The 10,200-nt window shown below is 45.7% G+C and overlaps 1 protein-coding gene across 4 annotated transcripts in view; it reads right to left on the bottom strand.

Annotated features, from left to right (window-relative positions):
- Positions 1 to 539: 539 nt before the first annotated feature.
- ST3GAL4 (ST3 beta-galactoside alpha-2,3-sialyltransferase 4) overlaps positions 540 to 10,200 on the bottom strand; it is a 116,200-nt gene continuing 106,539 nt past the window's right edge. For 2 of the 4 annotated variants that reach the window (XR_006415457.1, XR_006415458.1), the window contains exon 14: positions 540 to 1,763. The gene's annotated coding sequence lies outside the window, so the exon portion shown is untranslated. Of the gene's footprint in view, positions 1,764 to 6,256; positions 8,280 to 10,200 lie in introns of those variants that run through there. The other 2 variants (XR_006415460.1, XR_006415459.1) reach the window with 2 other exon arrangements.

Below are 10,200 nucleotides of genomic sequence, written 5' to 3'. Positions count from 1 at the left end.
CTGGCCTTATGTAAGAAGTTAGCATAAGGATGCCTTATACCGAGCCTGACCACCAATCCAGTACCATGCATGGGCCTTCCTCAACATGGTGGTCTTTAGATGGTGGCCACCCAGAAGGCTTGGTCTATTGGGCGATAGAGGGAGTTGATACGCGAATCCTAGCGTTGAACTAGGGCTCCAGTCGTCTCCTCCATGGGAGAACAGGAGTTATAGCTCAAAACATCTGGAGGATGGCAGGTTGGGAAAGAAGTTCTCCGGGTTTCTGTCTTTCCTAGCCCTACCAGAGATGCTGGGGATGGGAGCTGGGACCTTGTGTACTCGGGCTCTGCAAAAGCATATGTGCTTTTAGCACTCAACTTCAGCCCTTCCACAAGACTCATCACCCTCATAAACTTTCATGAAAACCTGGGATGGGATGGAATTTCGTCATCAAATCCTAAGCATGTTAACACCGTTGGGACACAATCCAACCATCCCTGCAGCTGAAGTGCATAAGCCTATAGGTGTACAAGTGGCCGATCTCAGAAATCAGCACAGCAACAGTGGTGTTTGCTGCCAGACCTTGGTTCCTGCGTCTTCCATTTCCAGCCATCTAGTTTTCGTGCAGGGGAGGGGTAGGGAGGGTGGCCAGTGGCCAAGTGTAAATGGCATGACTGTGTGGCCCCATGTGCCTCTCATTTCTCTTCTTCAGAGGCCCAGTTACGCCTTCACGGGAGGCAGCTGGCAGTTTTTCCACTTCAGATCTGGTGGGAAATGCCAGGGCCTGGCCTCCAGAATCCCCGCTCTGAGGTCATGCAGAGACCTAGGATTGCCCCTTTAGCTCGGCCTGGGCTGTTTGCAACACCAGAGATGCATGGACTGACCTCCGTGGTCCAGGGCAGACAGAGATGATCCTCAATGCAGCCGCCAGGCCATCGGGGCAAGGATCTCCCTTTTCTCAGAGCCAGGGAACCAGGCATCAACCTCACAGCTGCTCTCCTGTTTGTAACTAAGAACCGGGTGAGCTATTTAGGTCGATATGCCTGGAAATCCCTGGGTAACAGACTGTGTTTTTAATTATTCGCCTTGCCAGCTTTGCTTCTAATTTTACCAACTGAACACAGAAACAAGGCGAGTCCTCGGCAGCAAGAGCTGATAGGTGCTTACAGTGTATGTTTGCACCAGCCAAACATTATTAGTCTTAGATTCAACTACACAGAGCATGAGAATTATTCATGTTATTATTTTTGTAAAAGGTAAGGAGGTGCAGGGGAAAGGAGGGATAGGCTTTGCCCTTGTGGAAAAGGCATGCTCTTGCTGCCACCTGCTGCTCATGTGCTAGAATTGCAACTCCCTTTCACAAGCTTGATCTCTGGAGCCCCTTTCAGTTGAGAATGCCTGCAATTCTGCCTCGCACAGAATTCATGAAGCTTGATTAATATGCAAATACTTGGCAGCTGATCACCCCTTGCAAGCAGTTAATGATTTGTTCAGAGACCCAGCTGCCTGCCAGTGTGTGTGTGTGTGTGTGTGTGTGTGTCTCGGTAGTTTACTGTCTATAGCAGCATCGTCTTCAGCCATCTGTTCATTAATATGTAACAAGCAATAGTGATGAGCAATTAAACTGGCTGCAAATTAACCAATTTGCTTGGGGAGCAGCCTTTTGAGTGCTTGTTTGTTTCATTAAACCTTAAATTCATCAGGAACCCAGAGAAGCACGATGTGGTGCATCCGATTCAGAGTTGGCCGGCAGTTTCTCTTTTTCAGGAGAATTTGCTGCTACCCTAAGGGGGAAAAACACAAATCAAGCTCTCAGTAAAGCATTGCCATGAGGTCTGTATGATTACAGAAATATTTGAGTGTTAGACACCCCAATTTTTCAGATTTTTTTAAAAAATATGTGCACGAAGTACATACCACTTATTTGCAAGTATACCTAGGGCTCAGCAAAAGAAAACTAAAAGTATCCATTTGAAGACAGTTTCTCCATGTCACCAGTTCAGATAATGAAAGCACTGAAAGGTCCTCCCTTCATTGCAGTTTAGGAGATGGGTACTTATCCTTCCAATGTTGTAAAATCAGTCTTTTTGCTGTCAATTAACTTACCCTATTTGTTAATTTCCATTCAGTGTTTAAATAATTTAAAAGAGTGTTTGAAGATTGTTCCAGTGCCAAGTTCATCTCCCTGCAAAAAGAAGCAACTACCAAACTTTGCTGAAGTTTAAGTTTTAAAAAGCAGTTACTGCATTGCACTGCTAGCAATTAGATGAATTGGGCAATCCCTTAGAAAAGAGACAATAGAAGCAAACTTTTTGTTTGCTTCTATTGCAAATAAAGCACAGCCTATGGTCCATAGATGCAACCAGTAGGTGGGAAACTGAAGCGGCATTTTGTGGTGGTGCCTGCAGCCATTTCTCTTATTCCTAAATGTGCCCGTGGAGTCAAAAAGGTTGCGAGCCCCTGCGCCAGTTTGTACTAGTGATGCCAGTGAAACTCAGAAGGAGGCCACATGCAAGTCACATCTGCAATGCTTGTTGTGCTTGCCTATCTCCTGAATTTCAACCACTATTCAGTGAACTTCACGATTCAGCTAGACTGATCTTATGACTCAGTTGATTCATAAATTCAGTTTATGATCATCTAAACTTCCTGGACTGCCCATGCAATGCAGCCCGGGATGGCCACTCCAGGAATCACTTGCTGGGCTGAGATGCTTTCTCTAAATACAGCCACACTACACTGTACAAGCATCACAGTTTGTCCACGGGAGCAATCCTTTGCTTCGCTTCCCTTGGCTTTTGTTCGCCATTTTCCTAAGGGCACAGTCTATGGCTGGTGGGGAAAGCTGGGAGTTGGTGGCCTTCCTTCTGTCTTAACATGCATGGTATTGTGCCCTAGAGCACCCACATACATTAGAATATTTCAATTCATGCTAGTAGCCTGTGCGGCTGTCTGCAGATTATGTTTCAGCCCGGCTGATAATGGCCATGGGACCATGGCAAGGATGTGTCACAGAAGAGGTTGCATGAGGCTAACCAGAAATGGGAAGGAAATTCACTACATGGAGACATGCTTGGAGCACGTCCAAGGCCTTTCAGAGAAAATGAGGTCAGGAGGCCAGGTGAGCCGGCTTGTGGGCAAGGAGGAGGTAGCTGCGTCTGCAGTAGGTTGCACAGACAAAGCAGAACCTGGGAAAATGGAAAACGTTCATCCAGGATGAGACAGAGGACTTTGGAAGCTGGCGAGCAAACTGCCCCTTTTCTTGGCGCTTGCTTGCTCATCACTAGTTAGCACCAGCTCTCTGGCAACAGGCAAGATGTGTTGGCGCCAGGATTTGGGAGACCCTTGGGCAATACAACCGGAATGGCCTTCCTAGTGAGTGATGCGTTCTTCCCTCTGCCATTACCAGCTGTGCTTGGGTGCCATCCTCTTTCTCTTCGTTGCCTCCTTCTGCCAAATGGGCAGGCAGGAAGCACCTTCCTTCCCAGCTACCAGAGCCTGGATCAGGGTGAAGAGGGTGCAGTGGTGAAGAGGAGCAAGCCCAGAGGTAGCTCATCAGCGAGCCCTTGGGGAGTGTGGGCCTGCAGCCAGTGCTGGGCCGGGGCTGCCCTTAATGCCAGATGCTGCTGGCAGGAACTGAAGATGAGGAGGGGGCCTTCCCAAGTGGCAGGGTGTCTAGCGTCACATACTCTTTTCCCGTTTTCAACATCCATGTGAGGGGGGCACCTTATCCTGTTTTAGCAGAGCAATTACCCATTCTTAAAACCCTTTCCTTGAAGCTGCTGCCTTTTTTCTTTAATCCTCCTCTCCAGTCAAAGACATTCGGATGCCTGCCGCTTTCTGGGTAAAAGCAACAGCTGGCGTTGATCTCGAGAGCATATGCGTCACAGGCAAAGGCCGTGGGTTCAGTGCATGATATCCCTCTGCAGGGCTGGAAAGACCCTACCATGAAGCCCCAGACAGCTGCTGCCGGTCTGAGTTGACAATACTGAGTAAGGCAGGCTCTTGGCTGGACTCAGTTCAAGGCACTCATCTCCAGCAAGGCTGGATGAAAAAAGCAAACTTTCCAATTGGATAAGTAGCTACAATAGAGGCCATTCATAGTCACTCCATGAAGTGCAGGAATACATGGAGAGATGCTAAGCATGGAGACCCACAAGGCTCTGTTTTGGGAGCAGGGCTTTTATAACTCGTCCATAGATGGAGCAGCCAGGTGGAAAGTTTGCTGAGGGTGCCAGCACAGGTGAGTGGGAGAGCAAAGAGCTTCGAAAGAAACTCTGGGCATCAAAACGGCAAATCTGGTTCAAGTTAAGCAAGTGCAGAGAGTCATACTGGGACCAAAGCGCACACAAACAGCCTACCAAGGATCCTCCAATGGAGTAAGAACGGATGGTGCTTGGGCTTGAAAGAGCCATTGCGGCTGTAAGTGAAGATATCCCAATGAAAACATCAGCGCTGTATGCTATGACAAAGGCAGACTCCATGTTGGGGATCTTTAGTAAACACGTTTGCCAACGCCATGCTTCAACCATAAATTGAAATAGCGTACACATTTCTAGTTGTTTTATTTCAGAAATTCTATTTTAGAGCTGCTGAAGGGAAAAAAGGGTGATTAAGTAATCAAGGGGCTGTAGCAACTCCCCTTTGAGGAAACGTTCCAACATTAGGACTCCTTAGCTTACAAAAGTGGGGAATGAGCAGGGGCATGATAGAAATATTTAAGAATATGAGGGACATGTGAATTAGCAAAACTTGGGGTCACTAGTTTGGAGTTCAAAAATGATTTGAATGCCATTGTGAAGCTCATTCCAAGCCAAGTCTGCATCAGACCGTGAGCCTCTCTCTCTCTCTCTCTCTCTCTCTCACACACACACACACAGATAGATAGATAGATAGATAGATAGATAGATAGATAGATAGATAGATAGATGCACAAACCTACATGAGCTGTGCACCCATTCTTCTGCCATTGATAAAATCTGTGTGAGTTTTTCAGAAGTACTGATTTTTCACGCACATTTTTCAATTGTACATATGCTTTTCAGTGCATTTTTCTTTGGTTTAAGAATAGCATCACATGCTCAGAAATGTATGGACTTGTCTGCAGATTGCATCCAAATCCATGTGTGGTCCAAAGATGATTAAAAATTAATTGATTCCTCATACATCCTTAAAAATGATGCATGGCGTGAAGTGGCTGGGAAGCGTCTCTCCCTCTCTCACTATATTAGGTTCTTCCTCTCATATTAGAACGTGGATTATCCAATTAAACTGAATTGCAAGAGACTCAATACTTCACACAACATCATTGAACTGTGGGGTTCACTCCCTCAAGATGGCACAATAGCCAACAGCTTGACCATTAGAAGGGGTTTCGAGCCATCAGTGGAGGCTCTTCAAGACTCCATCCTGCCTACAGATACAAGCAAATTATTGGAGAGCTTGAATAGGAAGGCCTCCTGCATGCCTCTGGATGGCCTCTGTGTGAACAGAGTCCTGGGCTGGGGAGGCCTTCGGTCTAATCCAGCAGGTCTTTATTATGTGCATGGAGTACAGTTTGATGCCTGCATAGACACAAGTCCTACACCCTTAGCATCCCCCAGCAGGTCACACTGGCTGGGGACCAGTGCAATTCCTAGGATTCTTCCACGCATCCATGCACAGGACTGAGCCTTAGTGTGAAGTAGCGCGTGGGCACCAGGGGTCCTTTTATGAACTGTGCCCCCAAAGGGTGTAACAGCCCCATGTCTGTTCACCATTGGGTGAGGGTAGTATTCAATGCTGTGGCTTCCTAAGTAGTAACTGACTCCTGGCAATGATCCCTTGTTCTCTTGGGCGCACCTATATTCCACCATTTCTGGTTATGTGTCTAAAGACCAGTGTTTCAAAAAAGAGGTTTGCCAGGCCAGTCTTAATAAGAACCATTATCTACCCATTGAACCATAAGACGGGCAGCTTTGCCACTGGATCTATAGGGCAGCTTCTAAATAGCCTGAAGTGCCTGATCCTGCCTAATCTTGGAAGCTAAGCAGGGTCAGGTCTGGTTAGAATCTGGATGGGAAACTTCAGTTCTGCACTGAGCAGGGGGTTGGACCTGATGGCTTTCTAGACCTCTTCCAAACCATATGATTCTATGATTCTACAACCAATGCTGGCTCTGGGAAGTGTGTGCCAGTGAAAATACAGACATCCCTTGGACAAAATGGAGCTGTAATTGGGCTCGCAGACTCACATCAACAATATGAAGCTTTGGTTTAAACATAACAGGTGCGGGTCGTTCAGAACCCCATATAATTTAATTTAGTACAGAGAAATGGGCACAGAGCTTTGTATGTGCGGTTAGGACACAGTTTTACATTCCATGGTCGAAAGCAGGCCCTGATCCCAGTTCCTTTTAGGGAGGAATGACAGATGCACCATACATTCATTGCAATCAGTCCAAGAACTGATCCTGCGCCCAGAACACACTGTTCAGTCCTATGGAGCTGCCTTCGGGTTGTCTGTTGTATGTTTCTTTGAATTCTCCCCCCAGGATGCTACTCTTGCTTGCTAGTTTGATTTGAGATGCTGTTAATTTCCCATCCAATCAGCCACAGGGTGGCGTTTCTCAGGATGCATTTTCTTCATATGCTGAGCAAGAAAGGGGAATAAATAATGTGTGCATTTTTTAAAAAAAAATCCACTAGGAGTCATAACAGGTGGACAGGTTGGTTATATTAGAATTAAACCCAAAACTGGAATTTTGCCACCAAATTCCACAGACCTTGCACCCACAAAATATAAACTTGTTCTGGAAACAAAATGTTCTTTGCAAGCAAAGATAAGCTTCCAGAAGTTCTGAATACCAAAAAGAAATTTTTGCATTGCTTCCAAAGAAAGACCAATCTCAGCATAACTAGGGAACTTGCTGAGGAAAACAGTAAGAGCCAGTGAAATATTAGTGATGTGGGTGTTAGGTTAGGGCCAGAGAGACCTGGGTTCAAATCCCAGCTGAGAAGATCACTAGCTTAGTTTGAACCAGTCACTATAAGGTCAACCTACTCAAAGCGTGATGATAAATGGTGTTGCAGAACACATGTATGAGCAATTTGGAGGTTAAAACAATTAAAAACTAGTAACAGTCCCTTAATCCAATTTGAATCTTTTTGGTCATGAAATCACAGCTTTCAAGGAATTTTATGTGTTTTATTTATTAATTTATATTTATATCCCACCTTTTTTCCTGCCAAGGAACTGAAGGTGGCTTACATTCTCCTCCTCCTCTTTATTGTATCCTTATGACTCTTCTGCGGCCAAAAACTAACTCAGAAACATTTTCGACTTAAAATAACCACAATATATTGAAGTTACTTATTGATGTACATAAACCCTAAATTATTGCCCCTCACCTGTCTGGGTCTCATGCAAAAGGAGGACCCTGCAGTGGCTCTGGGGCGCAGACACCTTTCTCCTCTGCAGTAGCAATGCCTTTCTCCTTAACCCCTAAAAGCACAGCCCTAGCCATGCTGAGAGTGGTGGGTCTTCCTTCTATCTAAACATGCCCAAGATCACACTCTAAGACATGCAGGGCCACCTGGGCCTGATCCTGTCTTACCAACTGAGCATTCGCTCTTTATATAACATTTGTGCTTGCTCTGGCTGCACTGGCATTTGCCGATGCTCCTCAAGACCTGCTGTGCTGGAGGGAGCTTTTGCAGGAGCTTGTTTTCAGCGAAGCATGTGTCATCTCTACCTGTTTACCTGAGAAGGAGTACGTCTTAAGCGTACTGTCTTAATTTGCATTCCTCTTCAATGAAAGAACACATCTCAAGATGCCAGAAAATATTTCTTTTTTAGCATTATTTCCTAGCAACAGGAGCAGTGTTACCTGCTTGTGGTTCTTAAGCTGCAATGGGCAACCTGTTTCAGTCCAGGGACTTCCCACAGGACCAAGTCAGCAAGCTGGATGATGTCAAAGGAGTGGGACCACCTGTTCCCCTTCAGTGCCACTGCCCTGCTCACTCTCTTCTCAGTTTAGGAAGAGAGCCATGCCTCCCTCTGCAAAGAGAAAGGGACGGGGGTCATGAGTGGCATGCAAAGGAAGGAGAAGCGGGAGCGGTTTGCTCAACTGGCATGTGCAAGCTGAAGCACAGCCTCTCGGAGGGATCACCCATGCTGATTCTTACCTGTGAGATTCCCCTGGACAGATCAGGAGTGGGCAGGCACAGAGGCTACCCGGCCCTCTGCAGATTGAATTGGGAACCTTTGAAGACCAGATTAGGTCCTGCAGGCCAGAGTTTCTTCATCCCTGCTTTGGAGAACTAAGTGTGACACAATAGGCAATAGCCAGTTAGAATCCTGTCCAAAATTAGCTGCATCTCTCTTGCAGAAGGCAAAGTGGGTGGCTGAGTGAAAATTCCTTGCAAAAAGGCCATCTGATAAGGAGATTAGCACTGATGCAGGATCTGACCCACTTTTGACTTCCCCGTTGGCAGATCAGCCTCACACTATGCTCCTGGGCTTTATCACTGTGGCTTTAAAAGAAGCTGAACTGGTGTGCTAAATAACACCACCGAGAAAGCGCTGTTTAGATGGCATTACAGGATAGACTGGGTCTGCTGTATTTATCAGCTAGCATAAAGCAGAGAGGTCTTTAATTAGGGGATGCTGCCTCATCATTGCCCTATAAAACAGCTAACTGGAATGTTCTTTGGTTCCTGTTTTTTTTAAAAGGGCAGCAATATCATAAAAGTAATTAAAACACTTGCCACATCTGCCTAGTTCCAATAAAGACCCACTTTTGAGCTCAACTGAATCACCCTGTTTACGAGCAGAGGAAACAAGCTGAGAAAAGCTGATGCACACATTTTAATACTGCCTAAACGCCTTAAAAGGATGATGATAGGTTTAAGTACTGTGCCTCTTCTGGCCTGAAGTTTTGCTTTCAAATACAAGCTGCAGTGACTTCCTTGGTTTTCATTGATTTCCTCCTTCATGGGCTTAGCTTAAATTTCCTTAAAATGGAGACAGTAGAGCCCTTAAGAAAGACTAGGAGTAAATGCAGAAGGATGGGGGGAAACAAATCAATTAGAAACCAAATTTCCGTAAATCCTTTCTGAAATGATATTGGCAAACTAAGCAAGACTATAGTGAAACCATGAAATAATCTTGCCTCGGTGGGTCAAAAGTACCAATGAATTGAAATATGACACCTGTAATCAAAAGATTAAACAGATCTGCTGTATTTGCAAGGCATGATGTGAACATTCCTGATGGGTTTGAAATATGGTGAACTTCTAATGCAGCATCTCAAGTATTTCTAAATACTTGAGGAGAACAGGCACCAAAAGCAAGCCCTCTGAGGATCAAGGACTTGATCAATCACCAGGCCTGATAGAGGTTGAAATCTTCAGTGCATTACCTACCTGGAGAAACTGCCACTCATTTGTGTACAATCTCATGCCATGAGAAGGAGAGGAAGAGGTTGTAGTATTTTGAACCCAATCCAATTCCATGTGTGTCCATTATTTAAGGACGGATCAGTCATGAGATAGAGATGCCAAGAAAAATGACATGAAATTCTGTGAAATCCATCTGATTTACTTTGCGGATTCGCTTTATGCTTTCCTGGCAGCAAGCCCCTTTGAACACAGGAGGGTTTGGTTCTGATTAATTTCCACAGAACCACACCGTCAACTCTTCCTCTGATGAAGACATTTGTACCTGGGTCCAGGAGGTTATCAACACCTTGCTAAGAAAGGGAGTGATCCCAGGCTCTCTGAAGGAAGCTGTGATAAAAGACCACTCCTTTGAAAACCACACCTGAGCCCAGGGGCCATTGTAAATTGCAAACTGGTTGCCAACATCCCATTTTTGGGCAAGGAACCTGAGCAGGTGGTGGCCAAGCAAGTCCAGGCACTCTTGGATGAAACAGATTATCTAGATCAGTGATGGCAAACCTTTTAGAGACCAAGTGCCCAAACTGCAACCCAAAACCCACTTATTTATCACAAAATACCAACACTACAGTAAAACCTGAAAACTGCAGTTTTAGTTTAGAAAAAAACAACTTACAGCCAGTCCAACCAAATATCTATCTATCTCCTTGGCAACAGACTGACCGGCCGTGCGAAAGCTCAGATGAGTTGCGTCTAATGAGTCGTGGCTCGTGACGTCATCGCCTGGCGCCGCTACTCCTTTCCGAGCAAGCACATGCCCCTATGTGCGCTATTATACAATGCT

This window comes from Varanus komodoensis, unplaced genomic scaffold, assembly GCF_004798865.1.
Source record: "Varanus komodoensis strain SLA01 unplaced genomic scaffold, ASM479886v1 scaffold30, whole genome shotgun sequence".
In the NCBI taxonomy this organism is placed as follows: Eukaryota; Metazoa; Chordata; class Lepidosauria; order Squamata; family Varanidae; genus Varanus; species Varanus komodoensis.
This window is presented reverse-complemented; position numbering and strand designations above follow the sequence as displayed.